Source organism: Phyllobates terribilis, unplaced genomic scaffold, assembly GCF_046119375.1.
Source record: "Phyllobates terribilis strain yellow unplaced genomic scaffold, ASM4611937v1 Scaffold_2__4_contigs__length_985480577, whole genome shotgun sequence".
In the NCBI taxonomy this organism is placed as follows: domain Eukaryota; kingdom Metazoa; phylum Chordata; class Amphibia; order Anura; family Dendrobatidae; genus Phyllobates; species Phyllobates terribilis.
This window is the reverse complement of record NW_027362762.1, coordinates 375,530,197-375,553,396: the sequence shown is the minus strand read 5'-3', so window position 1 is coordinate 375,553,396 and position 23,200 is coordinate 375,530,197. Positions and strand designations below refer to the sequence as shown.

The following is a 23,200-nucleotide window of genomic DNA, read 5'->3' as shown; positions in this document are numbered from 1 at the left end:
GAACGCAGACCTATAGAATAAAGGGAGGGATCCCTAAAAGAACTAAGGACTGGGACAAAATTGGACACCTCCTAGCAGATGTTGTAGCGGAACAAAAAGACAAACAGACAAAAAGTACTTAGAGGTCCAAAGGACCAAACGAACTAGAGAGATAGGTACAATAGCACCTGGCTAGATAGAGAGTCAAATAACACTGAAGTCCAGCAAAGCCAGAACGGCGGAGCTGGAATAAATAGGCAGCAGGTCACGTGACCAAAATAGAAAAAAAACTAACAGGAGAGTTCTAACAGTCAGAGGATGACGAGGATAATCATCCCCTCTTGGTTGACCGTGGTTGGCAGGAGGGGACAGAGGAAACAAGCATCAGTGCTACGCAGCCCACAATACAGCCTGGCTTAGGACCTCCTGAAAGAGCCTGACATATGAGTGCTTTCTTGATGCACTGTCTGCAACATCATCCCCATATACTTAAGATTCAAAATAATGCTGACTACTGGGTTGCCACTCTGCTATATCCACATTATAAGAGTCAATTTTGTCAGATGCTTCACACCCTGGAAAGGGACCCGCTTATGTTGGAGTATCGAAATAAGCTTTTCCCCAATGTAGCAGTGAGGCACACAGTGTGCATCGCAGCTGTAGTCTTTCAGTCTCTGGCACGTCAGTTCGTCAATGCCAAAACATTAGCAGCAGCAGAAGAGTAAGTGGCAGAAGCAATTTCTGTAAGTCCTTTCACACATTTTTTAGACTAACTCATGCACCAGCACAACAGGATAGAAGCTGACACGTGGTGAACGACTGGAGAGGATGGTGGAGGAGTATCTAGAGCTTAATATGAATACCATCAGGGAGGATTTGGACCCTTTTACATTTTGGTCTTCAAAAATGGATGAATGGCCAGAGGTCACCTGCCACGCCTTGGAGGTTTTATCATGCCCGGCAGCCAGCTTTCTCTCAGAACGTGTTTTCAGTGCTGTTGGTGGTGTCTTGACGAATAAAGCGCAGATGGCTGTCCCATGAAAGTGTAGACTGCCTAACCTTCATCAAGATGAACAAGTCATGGCTCTCCAAGGACTTATGCATCCTAATTGCAGACTGTACAGAGTAGGCGATGTTGTAGTTTTTAGTGTGCTGCATTGATCTCGTGAAATTGCAGTCTGTGATATGGCTTCTGTGCCTGCTCTTGCTGCTGCTGCAGGTTTTAGGCCATAATTTTGGGAAATGTGGAGAATCCTGATTGGGTCTCCATACATTGGGTTGGCTGTAGTGGGAGAGGTTTGGGTCTCCGGTAAACTACTTGTAGTCTGATGAAATTGATGCCACTACAGTGGTGTTAGGCCCTCATTTAGGGAAATGTGAACAGTCCTGGTTATCCCAACAAGATAGTACATCAGGCCTACAATAAAAGTAAATCTAGAAGAAGGTCTAGTCTCTTGGCCCCTGGGGTCAAGAATGGTGATGGAGAGGTGGTGAGATTTTTCACGACTTTCGGGAATGGAGCCTGAGATGCAAAGGATATCCTCCGTAAACATTGGCCAATCCTGGAAATGAATAGCGATAGCTCTCCATTTCTGGGGGGCCTCCCCACGTGACCTGTAAGAGGGGCCGTTCTCTGCAAGACAGACTGGTACATAGCCATTTTTCTGCCCAGAGACAGGAATCCTGGCTTGGGTCGGGAGTTAAGGAGTGCTCTAGATGCGGTAAATGTGTTGCACATTCGTCTGTTCAGTGTGGTAAAAGCTTTAGGGGTACCAATATTGATAGAGAATTCCAGGTGTTGGGTTTTATCAACTGTCGTACACAGGGGTTGTCTACAAGGGCACTTGCCACTGTGGTCTTGAGTATATTGGCAAGACCAAACGAGAGCTCAGACGGAGGATAGGCGAGCATTTGGGCGACATTGAACACAAAAGACAGACCCCAATTGCAAGATATGTTAATGAAGTTCATGGGGGTGATAAAAAAGTAATTAAGTTTATGGGTATTGAGAAGGTTCCCAGACCTCAGAGGGGTGGTGACTGGGATCGCCTAATTTTACAAAAAGAAGCGGGATGGATTTTTCAGTTCAAAACAGTATCCCCCCGACAGTCTCAACGAACAGCTGACATTTGGTTGTTTTATCTAAGATCATATACTTTGCTTTCTTTATTATTTTTTGTTTACCTTATTTATTCTGTTAAAGATATGGGCTTCATGCCCCCTCCTTATCTCTGTGAATGTCTGCCTGGATACACAAAAGTTAAGTGAGCATAAGCTTAAAAGAGAGCCCCTTTCTTTCCCTACCCACCCTCCCCCCCGAAAAAGGTATGTATATACATTGATACATCTATATAAAGGAAAGGGATCAGAAAATGAATTCCCTTTTGTTCCCCCCCTCCAAAAGCACTCCCCCACTCCTTCCCCTTCTCCCTTTGCCATTATCTTACTAATTATATCCCCTATTCATTCCATTAATGGGGTGTGAAGCTGTGGAAGGAATTTGGGGTAATGGCAATAATTATAGCGCTGTGTTGCGACTAAAAGAACCAATACCAATGGTCCTATCCCCTCGGAATATTGGAGCACTATGATCCCACTGGACTAGTAGCTCCTTATAGGGAATTAGGATATATGTAACAGCGAGACATATGTATACTGCTATGCCTTGTACTTTTTCCCATGTGGAACCTGGACTATACAGGGTTAATGTGGGCTGGATCGTGTAATATGGGTTGGAATGCACATATGATCTCCACAGGACCGGAAATGAAGACTGCCGGTATCAGATCAGGTGAGGCTGACCGGAAATGACATCAGTGGAACGCATTTTGCGTTCCACATCTAAGGCAGCGTCAGTGACAGAGGGCGGACACACTGGATGTGACGTTCGCGGTGCGTGCGTTCCACAGCAATGGGGACGGCGTTCTATGGTGGTGAAATTACCGGAGTGGACAGGCATGGAACCTACGTGCGGTCCAAAGAACCGGTAAATTACACCTCATTAATACAAACGTGGAAACGAGGTGTTGAGTATGAGCCAGCATCAGTGTTTATGGGGTGGGGTTACCTTTGAAATTAAGGGGTGTCTATTATATGCCTTGATTGGCTAGCGTTCACTTCCACTTGTAGCCCTGTCCAATATAGTGGCAGAGATCTGTGATCACACACATGACAGGTGTTTAGACTGATTGCAAATGAACATATATACACTGTGTTCCAAATTATTATGCAAATAATATTTTCTCAGATTTTCCCAAATTACCTATATGAATTGCAGTCATTGTAATTTTCCAGTCAAATAACTATTAGAGTACAATTGAAAGGTTTTTGTACAAACTGCCTATGATAACAGTATATTTTTAAAAAAATAAAAAACTCAAACTGCACTCAAAATACATGTTCCAAATTATTATGCACAGCAGAGTTTTCAATCTTTTCATATTAATAAAGAGCAAAAAAAATGGTCATTTTTGAAATTATAAGCATTAGCAGGTTATTACAAACTGATATCAAACAGTTTTCAGCTCAAAACTTTATTCTAGGTGATGTTACATTTGCACATAGGACCCCTTGTTCGAAAGGAGCTTCTGAACTCTCTCGTCCATTGAATTTGTCAGGTTTTGGATGGTTTCTGCTTCAATTGTTTTGCATGAGGACAGAATACCCTCCCAGAGCTGTTGCTTAGATGTGAACTGCCTCCCGCCATCATAGACACTCCTTTTGATGATGCTCCAGAGGTTCTCAATGGGGTTGAGGTCAGGGGAGCATGTGTGCCACACCATAAGTTTGTCCCCTTTTATGCCCATAGCAGCCAGAGATGCAGATATGTTATGTGCAGCATGAGACAAGTAATTGAGGGTCAGCTGTGGACTGCCCTTGTAAGGGTGGGAGTCTTGGGGTCCCAGGGTCAGCCTGCGATATAGGGTCTGATAGGGTCAGTCATTGATGACCATCCCGGTGAGTCCGGTGTCTTTGGATGGGACAACCTATGCTGCGGGACTGGTGAGACTGTTCCTTTTTTTCACTTTTTCACCTTATGATTATACAGTATTCTCGCTAAACAGGAGTATTTTGTTGGTTAGGTGAAGTGAATTGGGAAACGGATATTGCCCCTAAACTGTATAACTATTGTTATCACCTCTCCCATACCGAGTTAAGGGCTATTCTAATATACCTGTTTTGTGTGTGTCTTAAATTTAATTATATTGTTCTTTTAAGGAATATATTAAAAGTTATATTTTAAGTAGAGATGAGCGTTGTTCTACTCGAACTGTTCGCCAATCTCAAATTCGAGCTGTTCTGGGCGGTGTTCGAGCCGTTCGGCGAACACGAACAATTTGAGAAAAATTCGGCTGTTCGAGGTTATGTTCGATAACTGTTCGTGCACCAAAATCATAACTGGATTTTTTCTCAGTAATGATGAAAATTAATGTTAATACGCAGCTTGAGTGTACAGCAGGGTGGGGGGAGGGGCAGGGGATGGATCTCTGCAGGAACAATGAAGATCTCCATTTTTTTTTTTCTCTTTCCCGCATTTACAGTGGGGAGGTGCAATCTGTCAGCCTATCAGCAGCGCACACACGGAGCGAAGTGCTTTTTTTCACACAAGCAAGGGCATGTGTCATTGGCAGTGTATGTCACATGTCCTTGCCCTATAAGACCAAGCCATTTTCCCCGTCACCACCATTTTCTCACTGCTGCAGCTGCGTGTTAGACGGCACCGCTGTTGCTGTGTGCGCTATACCTTGTTAATTTAAAGCCAATTTTACAGATAGCTTGGGAGTAGGGAATAGTTGTGATTGCAGTCTTTTTAAGGACTAGGTTACAGCATTTCCTATGACTTTTATCAGGTAGGTCTGTGCTCTTAAATAGATAGGTTGTGGGAGTAAAGACTAATTGTAATTGGAGTCCTTTTCAGGACTAGGTTACATCAGTTCCTATCAGTTTTTGCCAGGCAGGTCTGTGCCAGTGCTGTGCAAGTTTTTTTCACAGCATTTGGCTGAATCTAGCAAAGCTAATCCTTTTTGGCCTATTGCAGAGTGTGTTAGTCAGTGGAGTAGCCTATCTGTGTTGCAAGATATACCACCTGTGTATAGAATACCAATTTTTTTACTACACCTAGTGAAGTAAAATCTTTTGGGCATAGCATCATTCTATTAGTCCATCTATACTGACCTCCATCAGGTTGGAAATTGAATATAATTTTTTTCTGCATCTAGCTCTGAAAAAATATTGGGCTTCTAGCTGTGTGTGGGACTTGTTGTATTAGTCCATCTATACTGACGTCCATCAGGTTGCAAACTGAATATATTTTTTTCTGCATCTACCTCTGAAAAAATATTGGGCTTCTAGCTGTGTGTGGGACTTGTTCTATTAATCCATCTATACAGACCTCCATCAGGATGCAAACTGAATATATTTTTTTCTGCATCTACCTCTGAAAAAATATTGGGCTTCTAGCTGTGTGTGGGACTTGTTGTATTAGTCCATCTATACTGACCTCCATCAGGTTGCAAATTGAATATATTTTTTTCTGCATCTACCTCTGAAAAAATATTGAGCTTCTAGCTGTGTGTGGGACTTGTTCTATTAATCCATCTATACAGACCTCCATCAGGTTGCAAACTGAATATATTTTTTTCTGCATCTACCTCTGAAAAAATATGTGGCCTTCTAGCAGTGTGTGGGACTTTCTCTATTAGTCCATCTATACTGACCTCCATCAGGTTGCAAACTGAATATAATTTTTTTCTGCATCTAGCTCTGAAAAAATATTTGGCTTCTAGCAGTGTGTGGGACTTTCTCTATTAGTCCATCTATACTGACCTCCATCAGGTTGCAAATTAAAAATAATTTTTATCTGCATCTACAGTACCTCTGAAAAAATATTTGGGCTTCTAGCTGTGTGTCGGACTTGTTCTATTAGTCCACCTATACTGACCTCCATCAGGTTGCAAATTGAATATAATTTTTATCTGCATCTAGCTCTGAAAAAATATTTGGCCTTCTAGCAGTGTGTGGGACTTTCTCTATTAGTCCATCTATACTGACCTCCATCAGGTTGCAAATTGAATATAATTTTTATCTGCATCTAGCTCTGAAAAAATATTTGGCCTTCTACCAGTGTGTGGGACTTTCTCTATTAGTCCATCAATACTGACCTCCATCAGGTTGCAAATTAAAAATAATTTTTATCTGCATCTACCTCTGAAAAAATATTTGGGCTTCTAGCTGTGTGTGGGACTTGTTCTATTACTCCATCTATACTGACCTCCATCAGGTTGCAAACTGAATATATTTTTTTCTGCATCTACCTCTGAAAAAATATAGGGCTTCTAGCTGTGTGTGGGACTTGTTGTATTAGTCCATCTATACTGACCTCCATCAGGTTGCAAATTAAAAATAATTTTTATCTGCATCTACCTCTGAAAAAATATTTGGGCTTCTAGCTGTGTGTGGGACTTGTTCTATTACTCCATCTATACTGACCTCCATCAGGTTGCAAACTGAATATATTTTTTTCTGCATCTACCTCTGAAAAAATATAGGGCTTCTAGCTGTGTGTGGGACTTGTTGTATTAGTCCATCTATACTGACCTCCATCAGGTTGCAAATTAAAAATAATTTTTATCTGCATCTACCTCTGAAAAAATATTTGGGCTTCTAGCTGTGTGTGGGACTTGTTCTATTAATCCATCTATACAGACCTCCATCAGGTTGCAAACTGAATATAATTTTTTTCTGCATCTAGCTCTGAAAAAATATTTGGCCTTCTAGCAGTGTGTGGGACTTGTTCTATTAGTCCACCTATACTGACCTCCATCAGGTTGCAAATTCAAAATAATTTTTTGTCTGCATCTAGCTCTGAAAAAATATTTGGCCTTCTAGCAGTGTGTGGGACTTTCTCTATTAGTCCATCTATACTGACCTCCATCAGGTTGCAAACTGAATATATATTTTTTCTGCATCTACCTCTGAAAAAATATTGGGCTTGTAGCTGTGTGTGGGACTTGTTCTATTAATCCATCTATACAGACCTCCATCAGGTTGCAAACTGAATAAAAAATTTTTCTGCATCTACCTCTGAAAAAATATTTGGGCTTCTAGCTGTGTGTAGGACTTGTTCTATTAGTCCATCTATACTGACCTCCATCAGGTTGCAAATTGAATATAATTTTTTTCTGCATCTAACCCAGCCAATAGTTTTGGCCTAATACCACAGTTTGGCCACTCAGCTCTGCTTGGTTCCCATCCATTGTTTTTTTGTGCAAACAACTCCAGAGTTGTGAATTAGTTAACCACCAAAATGAGTGGAAAAAGGCCTGCTGCTTGTGGAAAGGGGAATAGGCGTGTTGGGAAGGGGAAAAAAGGTTGTGTCCGTGGGGTAGGTGTTAATGCAACAGTAACATCTGCAGAAGAAAGACCATCTTCCAGCCAAACTAAAATGTCTACTTCTTTTAGCGGACAATGTGATAACATCCCTTTCTTACGGCCACGCCAATCGCTACAAATTCCAGATGAGGCACAAAAACAGCAGGTGCTTCAACGGATATCTAGTGCTCCTTTAAGTGGGCTCTCCTCCACATCAACTTCAACATCACAAATACTCCAGTCCTCAAAGGTGTCACCCCAATCGCACTTGCTTCCTCACAGCTCCCAAATCTCCAGCTGCCCGTCTGAGTATGAGGTAGAACAGATGGTTGAGTCTGCAGAGCTGTTTACTCATACTATAGCCTGGGAATCAGAGGTCGACTCCAGCGCTTCTGTGAATCCAGATGAGGAAATGATCTGCACTGATGCCCAGAATCTTTATGAGTCGGATCCAGGACCAGACGCAGAAGGTTCTGACCATAATGTAGACCCTCATTCCCAAACTGTAACTCCTGTTGGTGGAGACAATGAGGAAGATGATGATAAGACTCAAATACCTGATTGGAGCGACAACTTTAGTTTTTTGTCAGGGCAAGAACAGGTTGGCTCTGAGGACGACGGGTGTGATAACGCACAGGGTGATGATGATGAGGTTGGAAATCCCACTTACTGTCAACCCACAGTCAGCCAAGAGATGAGGTCAGCAGAGGAGGTGGAGGAAGATGCTAGTGACGACGAGGTCAGGTTGCGCCTTCCTGGACAGAGACGTAGTACTGGAAGCACGTCAACAAATGCATCCTCAAATACAACTCTGCCTCTCACCACAAGTCGTGGTGGCTCTTCAGATCGAATGGGTGCTAAGCCTTGCATAGCCTGGGCATTTTTTCAGATCGATAAAGATGACCCAACTCGTGTTATCTGTAACATTTGTCAGCAAAAGCTAAGTAGAGGCCAAAAAATACATAGTTTGAGTACTTCATGCATGAACCGGCACATGGACATGAAGCATAAGTTGCAGTGGGAAGCTCAGTGTGCTACAATGCGGCCTAGCCGGCCGGGCCAACCACCGTCTGCCATATCTTGTGCATCCACGGCCTCTTCTTCCTCTGTGACTGGGGGGACAGCAGTCACACCTGTTTTGGGGCGCAGACCTGCCACCTCTTTACCCGCAACAGCCAGCGTGATTGGCAGGTCATCATTTTCTTTGGAGGTGGTAACACCAGCTGGTGTTGAGCGCTGTCCGACATTGATAGCACCACCTTTGGATCAAGGCAACCTAACATGTCCGCCTGCATCTTCCTCACAGACCGGCAGTTTGCCGGGGACACCCTTATCAACCCCGTCTAAGCACAATAGCCAGCCCTCGGTCCCTCAGATGTGGACAACTAAAAGACCATTTCCTCCTAGCCATGAGAAAGCTAAGAGGTTGAATTTCACCATCTGCAAGCTCTTGGCTACAGAAATGCTGCCTTTCCGCCTGGTGGACACAGAGGATTTTCGAGACCTTATGTCCGTCGCAGTGCCCCAGTACCAGATGCCCAGTCGGCACTACTTCTCAAAGAAAGGTGTGCCTGCGCTCCACCAGCATGTCGCACACAACATCACCGCTTCTTTGAGAAACTCTGTGTGTGACAGGGTGCATTTCACCACAGACACTTGGACGAGTAGGCATGGACAGGGGCGTTACATGTCGCTGACTGGGCACTGGGTAACTATGGTGACAGCAGGACAAGGGGCTGCTGTCCAAGTCTTGCCGTCCCCACGAGTTGTGCGTCAATCCTCTTTATGTCAAAGTTCCTCCACTGCTTCTGCCTCCTCAACCTCCTCTCGGTCTTCCACCTGCACCCAAAGCCTGTCTGGTCATGCCACAAGCTTTCTAACTGCGCAGAAGGGATCCTGCACACCTCCTTACTATGCTGGCAGTAGGGCTCAACGTCATCAGGCGGTTTTTACATTGAAATGTCTGGGAAATGTGAGTCACACAGCTGAGGAGTTGTGGTCAGCTCTGGAGAACCAATTTCATGAATGGTTGTCTCCACTAGACCTAAAACCAGGGAAGGCCGTGTGCGACAATGCTGCAAACCTGGGTGCGGCCCTTCGCCGGGGCAATGTCACACACGTGCCTTGTATGGCTCACGTGTTGAACCTGGTTGTCCAGCAATTTTTAGCCCACTATCCCAGACTAGATGGCCTTCTGCAGAGGGCACGGTCGCTGTGTGCTCCCTTCCGCCATTCGCATCCCGCAGCTCAGCGACTTACATCTCTACAGAAATTGTTGGGCCTGCCACTTCACCGGCTAAAATGCGATGTGCCTACCCGGTGGAATTCAACTCTGCACATGTTGCAGCGACTGTGGCAGCACCGACAAGCCCTGGTGCAATACGTTCTGACGTATAGCCTGGGCCAACGAGATCCAGAGGTGGGGCAAATCACGCTGGAGGAGTGGTCTCAGATCAGGGACCTATGCACCCTTCTGCACAGTTTTGAAATGGCGACGAAGATGTTTAGTGCTGACGATGCGATTATCAGCATGACTATTCCGGTGATTTACATGCTGGAGCACATGTTAAACAGAATTCGGAGTCAGGTGGTGGCACAAGAGGAGGTGGAGGAAGTAGAGGAGGAGGAGTTGTATGCGGAAGGGCTAACATCTGCAAGGTCTAGACGGTCGGCAGCACCAAGGCGGCAGGCATGTGAGGGTGGGGAGATGGTTTTACCAGGGCGCATGGTAGCAGCCAAACTAGTGAGGAAGGTGCAGGAGCCCAGGAAGAAGTGGAGGACGAACTGATGGAAGACTCATCAGATGAGGGAGACCTTGATCACATTTCTGTTGTGCGAGGTTGGGGGGAGAGGACAGAGGAAGGAAGCATGATTGTTACCTCACCACCAACACAACAGGGACCTGGATGCGCAACACACATGAGTGCCTTCTTGCTGCACTACCTGCAACATGACCCTCGAATTGTGAGAATTAGAAATAATCCTGACTACTGGGTTGCCACACTGTTAGATCCCCGGTACAAAAGTAAATTTGCAGAAATTATTCCTGCCATAGAAAGGGATGCACGCATGCAGGAGTATCAGCAGAGACTGTTGCAGAATCTTACATGTGCTTTTCCACAAAATACCAGTGGTGCACGTAGTGAATCTCACAGTTCCAACTTGCCAACCGTGGGACCGTCAAGTGTTCAGCACTCAAACCGTAGCAGAACCACAGTATCTGCTGGTAACATCAATTTTGCGGAATCATTTCATCAATTTTTTAGCCCACCCTTTGCAAGGCCACAGGAGACAAGAAGTCTGACACATAGTCAACGCCTAGAGACGATGGTACAGGAGTATCTCCAAGTAAACATTGAAGCCATGACTGTGTCACTGGACCCTTGCTCTTTTTGGGCTTCCAATCTGGATAAATGGCCGGAGCTAGCCACTTACGCCTTGGAGATCTTGTCATGCCCCGCAGCCAGCGTTCTGTCTGAACGTGTGTTCAGCGCTGCTGGTGGTGTGCTGACAGATAAGCGCACGCGGCTCTCCACTGATAATGTAGACAGACTCACGTTCATAAAGATGAACAAATCATGGATCCGAAACGACTTTTCTACCCCTGTGTCATCCTGGGGAGAGTAAAAGCTTGATGATTGGTTAAAATCACCCTACCAACCGTTTTAAGCTTTCAAATTACTAATCATGTTTATCTGTATCTTGGCTGGAAAATAATTTGGGCTTTGTAGCAGTGTGCAGCACTGATTCTATTAGGCCATCTATAATAAGCTCCACCAGATTTAAAATTACTAATCATGTTTATCTGTATCTTGACTGGAAAATAATTTGGGCTTTGTAGCAGTGTGCAGCACTGATCCTATTAGGCCATCTATACTAAAGCTTCACCAGATTTAAAATTAATAATAATTTTTAGCTGCATCTAGCCCGGAAAATAATTTTGGGGCTCCGAGATGCGCAAGACACATAAGTGCCTTCTTGCTGCACTACCTGCAGCATGACCCTCATATTGTCAGAATTCGAAGTAATCATGACTACTGGGTTGCCACACTCTTAGATCCCCCAAACTTTTCGATCAACCTTTTCATTTTAATAAAGACCAAAAAAATGGTCATTTTTGAAATTATAAGCATTAGCAGGTTGTTAGAAACTGAAATCAAACAGTTTTCAACTCAAAACTTTATTCTAGGTGATGTTACATTTTCACATAGGACCCCTTGTTCGAAAGGAGCTTCTGAACTCTCTCGTCCATTGAATTTGTCAGGTTTTGGATGGTTTCTGCTTCAATTGTTTTGCATGAGGACAGAATACCCTCCCAGAGCTGTTGCTTAGATGTGAATTGCCTCCCGCCATCATAGACACTCCTTTTAATGATGCTCCAAAGGTTCTGAATGGGGTAGAGGTCAGGCGAGCATGGGGGTCACACCATAAGTTTGTCCCCTTTTATGCCCATATCAGCCAGAGATGCAGATGTTTTATGTGCAGCATGAGATGGTGCATTATCATGCAAAAAAATGATCTTGCTGTGAAATACACGGTTCTTCTTCTTGAACCATGGCAGGAAGTGCTGTTTGAGAAAATCCACATACATTATGGAGTTCATCTTTAGCGCCTTCAGGGATCCTAAAGGGGCCGACAATCTCTCTCCCCATGATTCCAGCCCAAAACATTACTCCACCTCCTCCTTGTTGGCGCTGTAGCCGTGTTTGCGTGGGGTGTCCATCAACCAGCCATCCTCCACTCCATCCATCTGGACCATCGAGCGCTGCACGGCACTCATCCGTGAACAAAACAGTTTTGAAATCAGTCTTCATGTAATGTTTGGCCCACTGGAGCCGTTTCTGCTTGTGTGAAGTGGATAGAGGAGGTCGACAGGATGGCGTATGCACAGCTGAAAACCTCTGAAGGACCCTGCATCTTGTTGTTCGGGGGACGTTGGAGGCACCAGCAGCTTCAAAAACTTGTCTGCTGCTATGACAAGGCTTTTTTGCCGCTGCTCTTTCAACCTGACGTAATTGCCTGTAGGAAAGAGTCCTCAATTTGCCCTTATCAGCACGCACACGTGTGTACTGTGAATCAGCTACATACTTCTTGATTGCCAAGACACTTCATCCTGATCATCGCACAATGTTGATTGTAGTCATGCCTTGACCTAAACACTCCACAATTTGTTGCTTCTCAGCAGCCGACACATCCTTTTTCTTTCCCATTTTGGCAGAAAATGTAGGCTGCTTAATAATGTGAGACAGCCTTCTTAAGTAGTCTTGCCTTTCATTGGACACACCTGCCAAACTAATTAGCACAGGTGTCTGCAATTGCTTACAGTGATATAAAGAGCCCTGACACACATCACCATCAATGAGTTTAACTGACAAACAAACAAATTCTTCCCTTATCACTCCTAAACACTTTTTGCATAATAATTTGGAACACAGTGTACATGTGCTTTTCCACAAAACACCAGTGGTTCACGTAGTGAATCTTACAGTTCTAACTTGCCAACCGTGGTCTGTATGGAGTTTTTCAATAAAGGGCCCAAAATTAAGATAACATAGATGGGAGAGGTCTCTATGAATAGGAATTCCTAAGTATTTGATACCCTGTGAGGGCCAGGCAAAGGGAAAGTTGGACTGGATGGAATCCTATATGGATTTGGGGAGGGAGACATCGAGGGCCTCAGACTTCGCTGCATTGATTTTAAAATTTGACCATGTAACAAAGTGATCTATTTCAGCCATAACAGCATGGATGGATATATGTGATTGAGTGATATATACTAGGACATCATCAGCAAATAGAGAGCACTTGTACTCGGTGCCTCCCACCTCAATCCACCTAATATTGGGGTTATGGCGAATTGATGAGAGCAGGTGCTCCCTCACTAGGATGTATAAGAGAGGGGACAGAGAACATCCCTGCCTTGTCCCATTGGTGATTGTGAAAGGTGATGAAAATGTTCTGACGCGCCCCCTGGGCCTTGGGACACCCGGAGCCGGACCCTTTTTGGTGGATGCTGGTGGTTGTAGTCTCCGTGGCGGCGACCCGGTTCCGTGGCTCAGGGCGGTCAAACCAGTGGCGGAACTATTTATGTGGTTTTGATGTTTAAATGTCCGACTACGCCACCGGTGGATTGCGGTCAGAGTGAACCGCCACTCCAGGGCAGACCGCTGAGGCTGGTGTTGTGGGTGCAGCAGAGCGTAGCATAACTCCCCACGGGAGGAGTATAGCCTCAGGGCAGTGTATGCGGAGGATGGGGGTGATGGTGCAGGGCAGCAGCAGTAATGACACAGAGTCAGTGATGCAGTCCAGGGCCTTTAATCACAGTTCTTATTATCCAGACCACGTCTGCAGGTAACGGCTGCCCACGTCGTACTGTGCTCACCAGGTGAGGGGCTCAGACAACTCCCAGTTAACTTTGGAGCACTTCACAGGACCCCCTTTGTGTGTCCTTTGTCTGGCCTTTCTTACCAACCCTTCTGTCCGGCTGCCTCGGGCCTCCTCTTGGTAAACTTGGCGCCAGTTTCCCTGACCCTATGTGGTGCCTTCCTAGCGGGTGTAGCGAGGGGCTGCGCCACATAAAATGTCACAGCCTCCTGTTTCTAGCTGAGGGTCGTTTCCTGTCTCCACTAGTTTCGGGGACCGGTCTCCCCCTTTGGCCTGACCCCTCCACGCAGGTGGATTCGGGCGTGCGGTGGCGACTCGCCCGTCCGCACCCCTGGGATCCCTTCGTTCCTCGTTCCTGGAGCCTTCTCCGCTCCTCTTCCTTCCTTCTCCCTCTTCCAGGCCTGGGCCTCTGTTACTAGGCCCGCCTCCGGAGCAGAGCTCATGCAGAGCCCCTGCTCCCTGCCACTTCTGCTCAGACTTCTCTGCACTGAACTAAGATGGTGCCCACCTTTTATACTCCCTTCTCAATGCACCCAGGAACTGCTTCCTCCCTGCTCCTGCACTGCAGGGTTCCCCTTCCTCAGTGTTCCCTCCCCCCACTCCAGCCAGGGACAGGGACTGTCGTGCCCATCTCAGGGACATATTGGTCGCCCTGCCCCACGGCAATGTCGTGTAATGCATGCAGGTGTCGGGTCCTGATCCACACTACATCCTTACCTGAGAGTGAGATATCACACCTCTGGGTGAGGTGCAATACCTCTGTAGCAACCGAGCCCTCAGGGTGCTACAGTTCCATTTATCTTCAGCCTAGGTGACGTATTGCAATACAGGGCCGTGATTTTGGCTATAAAAGGGTCCCCTAGACCCCTACCCCAAGCTTTTTAAGAGAATCATATATGGCGTGCCAGGAGACTCTATGGAATGCTTTCTCAGCATCCAACGAGAGTATCTAATTACAAATTTTTAACTGCATCTAGCCCAGGAAATACTTTGTGCCTAGTAGCAGTGTCTGCTAGTCAGCGGATTATCCCGGCTGTTAAGCAAGCTACACCACCTGTAGTTTGGACACTTAATTTTTTCAAAGGAAATGCTTCGGGACCATGGGATACTCAGTGAAGAGCATCAGGAGGCACCCCAAGGCATAGGGGCTGGGACTGGCAGTAGGATGCCTTGCGGTGGACAGCCGAGCTCGATCCTTATAAAAGCTTTTTAACTGCAGCAGCTTTAGTGGACGCTACTGGAGCTGGAATTACGCGGCTGCTGGCATGAGACTTGCCCTCCAATAGATCCTTGTAAATGGATTTAAAGTGTATTCATTCAAATTAGAGAGACAATTTAAATTAAAAAGCTTAGAGCTGCCTCCACCACAGGGGGGCTCGCTCGACCCACCAGCGGACAGGCACCAGTATTGGGAGAGGGGGGCTGGCCGTCAGGGTTCACCGCGGCTCTGGCACAAACCCGGCGACGCGGAGGTGGCACGGGCAGGAGCGGACTGAACGTGTCGGCTTCTCACTTTTTGGATTTTAGAAGGGCATGACATGCCTATATCTGTGTCTCCCCCTCCTTTTACTCCTCCACCTCTTTTCTTTTCGCATGACTATATGTACTTGTCACTTTTCCATGTGTTAGTTGTGTCTTCTGAGCAGTTTGTCAGCTTTTGGACACCTTTGAAGGTGTTTTCTATGTGTTTCTATGTGTTTTTGTTTGCCTGCCATTGGTTTTAACGGTGTTCGAAGGTGTTCTACGAACAGTTCGACGAACAGTTCGGCGAAAACACGGGTGTTCGACGAACCGAACCGAACTCGAACACTACGGGGGTGGCTCAACACTACTTTTAAGTCTGCTATATATGCTACAATAATAACATAATCCTTGTTAGGTCTCCATCTCCTGGGTTGGCTGTACAGGAAGCGCTATGGGCCTTATTTACACTATTTCTACTGTAGTGAAATTGATTACACATTGCTAGTGTCTGACACTAATTTTTGTAAATGTGGAGAATCCAGATTGGGTCTCCATCTATTGGGTTGACTGTAGTGGAAGAGGTTTTGATCTCCTTTGCAATACTTATACTGTAGTGAAATTGATGCAACTTCGGTGGTGTTAGGCCCTCATTTAGGGAAATGTGAACACTCCTGGTTAGGTCTCCATCTCCTGGGTTGCCTGTACTGGAAGAGGTGTGGGTCTTATTTACACTGTTTCTACTGTAGTGAATTTGATTACACTTTGCAGGCGTCTGCCACTAATTTTTGAAAATGTGGAAAATCCTGATTGAGTCTCCATCCATTGGGTTGGCTGTAGTGGGAGAGGTGTCGGTCTCCTTAACAATAGTTATCCTCTAGTGAAATTGATGCCACTTCGGTGGTGTTAGGCCCTCATTAAGGGAAATGTGAACAGTCCTGGTTAGGTCTCCATATCCATTGGGTTTGGCTGTAGTAGAAGAGGTTTCTGTCTCCATTAAACTACTTCTACTCCGGTGAAATTGATGCCACTTTGATGGTGTCTGCCACTAATTTTTGGAAATGTGGGGTATCCTGATTGGGTTTCCATTGGGTTTTGCTGTAGTGAAAGAGTTGTCGGTTACCATTATACTAGTTCTACTCTAATGAAATTAATTCTTTGGTGCAGATAATTTGTCACAGGGGTACACAAGATAGAATCAAAATTGGTTTTCTTAGTACCGTGGTATATTTCATTTTTCAATTTTCAGTGCTAATATTTTTCTCCATACATGATTACACATTAGTTATGAGAGCGCACTAAATGTGCTCAACTTAGTGGTTCAGCGATTTCTCAAAACCTATCCAGATCTGCCACAGCTGCTTGTGAAAGTACAACGCGTTTGTGCCCATTTGAGATAGTCAACTATAGCTTCCGCCACCCTGGCAGTGCTTCAGCAGTGTTTGTAGCTTCCAGCTCACCAACTGTTGTCCGATGTCACCACATGTTGGAAATCATTGTTGCAGATGTTGGGAAGGATTTGTGAGCAGCAGAGGGCAGTTGTTGAGTACCAGCTTCAACACGCCCATTGGCATTCAGGTCAGCCTGCGCACATAAGAGCTGATGAGTGGGCATGGATGGCTGTGCTGTCCTCCAAAACTTTGAGGACTCCACCAAGATGGTGAGTGGCGATGACACCATAACTAGCATCACGATCCTGCTTCTCTGTCTACTGAAACGCTCGCTGCTCACAATTAAAGAGGAGGCATTGCTGGCAGACCAAGGTACTAAGCAGCCCAGCCTCATCTCATCTCAATGCGGATTGGGTGATAATGAGGAGGAGGAGGATGAGGAGGAGAACAGTCGTCCTCTTGGGGAGGACAAGGAAGTCTTGGCTGTCTTGGAAGTCTTGAAACCCCTCTTTCAGTCTGTGGGAAAGCTGTATGAGTTTCGATTAACGACCTTCAGTGGCCTAAACCGTAGCTTTGCCTATGCATGTTATTTCTCAAAGCGCATTGCAGATCAGGCCATTGTCCAACTCTGTAACCAAAAAAGAGCCAAAAATGGAGAAGTGAAACCAATATCCACAAAATAAATGGGAGAGTGAAATCCAAAAAATTAAGTCTAAGAAATATATGCGTGACCTTGCTGACTATCAGTCGAATAATATCTATCGGTGGAAACATAGAGGTAAAGCAAGACCCCGCATACATTCAATTTCATCTATCTCCACTAATTCAGAGGAAGAATGTGGCAGTGGAACTGGGCGTTTTTTAGGCAAACGTCCTCTTTCCAACTTGGAAGACATTCCTGTGCAACCGCACATTTAAACAAGAACACCCCCCGCGCATCTAAGAGGTCGCCCCTACAATTTCAGGGAGAAAAGAGGAAAGAAACCTTAGAGGTAATAAATCTTTCTAATAAACCTTTATCAATAGCCCAAATTGATGTACTGTCAAAGGGACTTTCCTTTTCCCCTGTAGAAAGATTTGACTACTTTACAGTGGTTAAAGACTTGGAATTATTTGCGAGAACCTTACTGTATAAAAAACATTTTAATTCAACAGTGGCCATGGACCTATCCCTTTCAGAAGCACAGGCTCTGAGGGATTTAGAGTCGCTAGAAGAGGAACAATTGTCGTCATTGGCCATCAACAGCCCCGTGCATCTCCACCGCCGATCCCGTGCCTTCCCGCCCTTGTCTGCATGCCCACAGATTGATATATTTGTGAAACTTGTCCGAGAGGATCTGAGTAAACTCGATTCACGGATTCAACAAGATAATCTGTCTTTTTCATCAAGGCGTGCTATACGTGAATTGCAACAGATGAAAAATGTAGTAATTAAACGAGCGGATAAAGGTGGGAATGTGGTGGTGTGGCCGGTAGAGATGTACGAGGCTGAGGCATTTAAACAACTCCACTGTACTCAGAAATATAGAAAATTGGACAGTATCCCTTTGAGTTCCTTTAAGCAGGAACTAAAAAATCTCATCGACGATGGCATGGAAGACCATGTCATTACGCCTAAAATGGGTGAGGCATTATTACCGGAGTTTCCTATAAACCCTACATTTTATCTTCTGCCTAAGGTTCACAAGGACCCCCTGTGCCCTCCAGGCAGACCCATTGTCTCCGGCATCGGGGGTCTTTGTGAACCAATATGCAAATTTGTGGATTTCTTTTTACAGCAGTGTGTGGAGACCCTTCCTTCCTTTGTGAAGGACACTACTGATGTCCTCAGGAGGTTGGATGGGGTATTTTTAGATAATGATATGTGGTTGGTCACTTGCGACGTGGAGTCCCTGTACACGTCGATACGGCATGACCAGGGAATCCGTGCAGTAGAATTCTTTCTTAATATGACCAACTTAGAACCTGAGAATATAGAATTCATATTGAAACTGCTCAATTTTATTTTGACGCATAACTACTTTGTGTTCAAGGACCGCCCCTTCCTTCAGATCCAGGGTACTGCGATGCGGCATGTTGTGCGCCCTCGTACGCTAACTTATTCCTGGGGCTGTGGGAGAGGTATGTTGTCATGAACACTTTGGGTATTGAAGCAGTAATTCTCTGGTCGCGCTATATTGATGACGTTCTTTTATCTGGCAGGGCTCCACGTCGCAATTGGAGGGTTTCCTGGCCCATCTTAATGTCAACGACTTGAATATTAGATTGACCTGGAAGTACAGTCAGAGTCACATTGATTTTTTGGACTTGCTTATCTTTAAGAATCTAGATGGCAGCCTTGAAACTGACATCTTTCGCAAGGAGACCTCGACGAACTCTCTCTTGCATTATAGCTCATCCCATCCTCCAAATTTAAAGAATTCCATACCAGTGGGGCAGTTCCTGCGGGCCCGCAGGATCTGCTCCTCTGAGGGAAGGTTCCTGGATCAGGCACAGGAGCTATCCTCACGTTTCTCAGAGAGAGGATATAGGAATCAAGATATAGAAAGGGGTTTTGTTAGAGCCTTGCAATCTGATAGGCAACTACTATTGAATAAACCACGACGACGAGATCATAGAAGGAAATATATACAGTGGAATACAATCCCTCGCTTTATTTCCACCTTTAATTCAAACTGGTCAGCTATTAAATTAATTTTATCTAGACATTGGCCTATTCTCCTTACGGACAAAGATCTGCGCTACAATCTAACAGCACACCCATCCATTACATGGCGCAAAAGTAGGACTTTGGGAGATCTTCTATCTAGGAGCCACTATATCCCTCCAGGAAATAAATTTATCTTTAAGAGTAAGGGTCCATCATGGGGAAGTCATTCTTGTGGTAGATGTTCAATTTGTAAATATGTTCCCAGGGTCACAGAATTTTGTGACTCTGGTAACAATAAGCAATATAAAATAGTGCATCACATCTCTTGTGAAACTGAGGCAGTTGTGTACTATCTAACATGCCCTTGTAAACTTATTTACATAGGAATGACGACAAGACCACTTAAAGTTCGTATTCAGGAGCACATCCGCGATATAAAAAATTCTAATACATGCCTCGATCCCCAAGCACTTAAAACCATCCCAAGACACTATCGGGAAGTTCATAAAGGTGACCCAAAAGGTACAACTATCTGTGGGATCGATCATGTCTATTTGGGGATCAGGGGTGGTGATGTAAAACAAAAGCTTTTGCAAAAAGAAACTCGTTGGATTGTGCTCCTGAATACAATAGCCCCCTATGGGCTTAATGAGCACGTTAGCTTCAAATCCTTCTTGACCTAAGACATTGGCGGGTGGTATTATCTATCTTCTTCTTTTAATTGTGTGATGTTTTTAACTGCTGTTAATTAGTACATTTGTTTTCCAGATATTCATTTATATTTTTTCATATGTGGTGTCCATATTGGGGAGATTATTGAACATGCCAGTCCACTTACTATCCTGGAAATTTACGAACATCCTGGATGTATGAATCATTGATGAAAGAAAAGGACCTATACAATTGTTATTTAAATTATATTGAAATTTAATAATAATTTTTTGTGTTTGGTAAAAATTGTATACTATGCTATTTGGGATGACGCTCATTGTATACAGAGACTGATCTTAGTCATTTAGACATAATTGGGATCAGTTGGATATATTCATCTTATGAAAATCTTTTGTATTTGTTATTATTTCGATTAATCATTATGTGTTGTATATACACTTTGCAAAAAGATCTTCTTTTAAGAGGGATGACTACGTATATGAGAACAGTATCTGTTTTAACTGTATAGTATCTGCAATACTGTCCTCTATATGGTATACTAGTCTATATTGTAATTGATATGGATCAAAATCATTCTCTGGGAGTTTGTGGACTGGCCACCCACCTACTTACCGATCACTGATATTTGGTTGCATGTCACACTCCCCCTCTGTTTCAGGTGCGCGTCCGGCCTCTGCTGGTCCCCGCTCGCGTGTTGTGATCCGAGCGTTGTGGGCGTGCCCTTGGTCGCTCGGACAACGGGGAAGTGACGTGTTTCCTTTTCCTGTTCTGCCGGGTGGCGGGGGTATCGTCTGCACGCCGGAGCGTATGGGACGCCGCGACTGGAGGCGCACCTATTGGACACCTCTGCTTATTATTTTATATAAATATACTCACCTGCCCTGTCTGGCTACGCCTCCTGACGAAGCCATTCAGGTGAAACGCGCGTCGAGGCGCGCTGTTTGTTTCCCGTTCTGCAGACCGTATACCTCTATACCTTAATATGACTCAAGGTAATGTGTGACCATATACTATGTGGACGTCTATGTGATTTTTGTATTTATCTGGTTCTATTGACCAGATTGGTCACACTCTTTATTTGCTTTAACCTAGTCATTGTACTGTTCTGTGTCCTTGTGTAGTCTGAGATCTGGGCATGAGCCCCAAGACTTGCACTTGGACACATTAGACAGATAGCTGTCTGCAGGAGGGTATGAGTCCTCCTTTCTCTTTGTTGGGGTTTGCTTTTGCTCACCCACGATCGTATCTTTCACCTTAGTCATCTATAATCATATATATTCTCTATATTTATTTATTCTGGAATATTGTCTGTCATTTAATAAAATATTATTATATGTTTCATTCTTAATAGTATTCCTTTGTCTTTGTATTAGTGTGAGCAGTGTCCTTCACGATATTTTGTGGATATTGGTTTCACTTCTCCATTTTTGGCTCTTTTTTGGTTACATTTACTTTGGTTGGTTAGCTTCTTTTATAGGTTTATATGGTTTTGATTTATTGTATTTTCAGAGACCTTAACAGGTTACATGGACTATAGAAAACGTGACAAATCCTGGGTTAATCAACTCGGGGAGGTCTTTGGTGAGAGGACGGTCAGTGAAAGCGAGACTCTTGATATTAAGGATTTGAAGCTTAAAATACGGGAGCTCCTGAAGAAATGGGTAAAATTGTGGTGGAATAAAGCGGCCTTGGAGAACTATCTCCATAAAGAAATTTTGCCAAGAGGTCTCCGTATTCAATTATTTCCAATATTGGACATTGATGACCCTGTCTTCATTAATAAATGGGAAGACACACTTACTAAATGTTCCCGAACTCTTCTGGAGCTACTTATAGGTCTTGATAAAAAGGCCCTTGAACCGCTAGAAAAAGAGATTGATAGTATTCGAGAGAAATTACATAACTCCTTAACCTCTGAAGAATGTAAGGCTTTTGATATAATTCTGGAGGAAGATCTCAATAAATGGGAGAGTGAAATCCAAAAAATTAAGTCTAAGAAATATATGCATGAACTTGCTGACTATCAGTCGAATAATATCTATCGGTGGAAACATAGAGGTAAAGCAAGACCCCGCATACATTCAATTTCATCTATCTCCACTAATTCAGAGGAAGAATGTGGCAGTGGAACTGGGCGTTTTTTAGGCAAACGTCCTCTTTCCAACTTGGAAGACATTCCTGTGCAACCGCACATTTATACAAGAACACCCCCCGCGCATCTAAGAGGTCGCCCCTACAATTTCAGGGAGAAAAGAGGAAAGAAACCTTAGAGGTAATAAATCTTTCTAATAAACCTTTATCAATAGCCCAAATTGATGTACTGTCAAAGGGACTTTCCTTTTCCCCTGTAGAAAGATTTGACTACTTTACAGTGGTTAAAGACTTGGAATTATTTGCGAGAACCTTACTGTATAAAAAACATTTTAATTCAACAGTGGCCATGGACCTATCCCTTTCAGAAGCACAGGCTCTGAGGGATTTAGAGTCGCTAGAAGAGGAACAATTGTCGTCATTGGCCATCAACAGCCCCGTGCATCTCCACCGCCGATCCCGTGCCTTCCCGCCCTTGTCTGCATGCCCACAGATTGATATATTTGTGAAACTTGTCCCAGAGGACCTGAGTAAACTCGATTCACGGATTCAACAAGATAATCTGTCTTTTTCATCAAGGCGTGCTATACGTGAATTGCAACAGATGAAAAATGTAGTAATTAAACGAGCGGATAAGGGTGGGAATGTAGTGGTGTGGCCGGTGGAGATGTACGAGGCTGAGGCATTTAAACAACTCCACTGTACTCAGAAATATAGAAAATTGGACAGTATCCCTTTGAGTTCCTTTAAGCAGGAACTAAAAAATCTCATCGACGATGGCATGGAAGACCATGTCATTACGCCTAAAATGGGTGAGGCATTATTACCGGAGTTTCCTATAAACCCTACATTTTATCTTCTGCCTAAGGTTCACAAGGACCCCCTGTGCCCTTCAGGCAGACCCATTGTCTCCGGCATCGGGGGTCTTTGTGAACCAATATGCAAATTTGTGGATTTCTTTTTACAGCAGTGTGTGGAGACCCTTCCTTCCTTTGTGAAGGACACTACTGATGTCCTCAGGAGGTTGGATGGGGTATTTTTAGATAATGATATGTGGTTGGTCACTTGCGACGTGGAGTCCCTGTACACGTCGATACGGCATGACCAGGGAATCCATGCAGTAGAATTCTTTCTTAATATGACCAACTTAGAACCTGAGAATATAGAATTCATATTGAAACTGCTCAATTTTATTTTGACG

At 44.5% G+C, this 23,200-nt stretch overlaps 1 long non-coding RNA gene across 2 annotated transcripts in view; it reads left to right on the top strand.

Annotated features, from left to right (window-relative positions):
• Positions 1-23,200, top strand: part of LOC141252301 (uncharacterized) — a 557,231-nt gene that overhangs the window by 334,633 nt on the left and 199,398 nt on the right. The window lies entirely within an intron of this gene.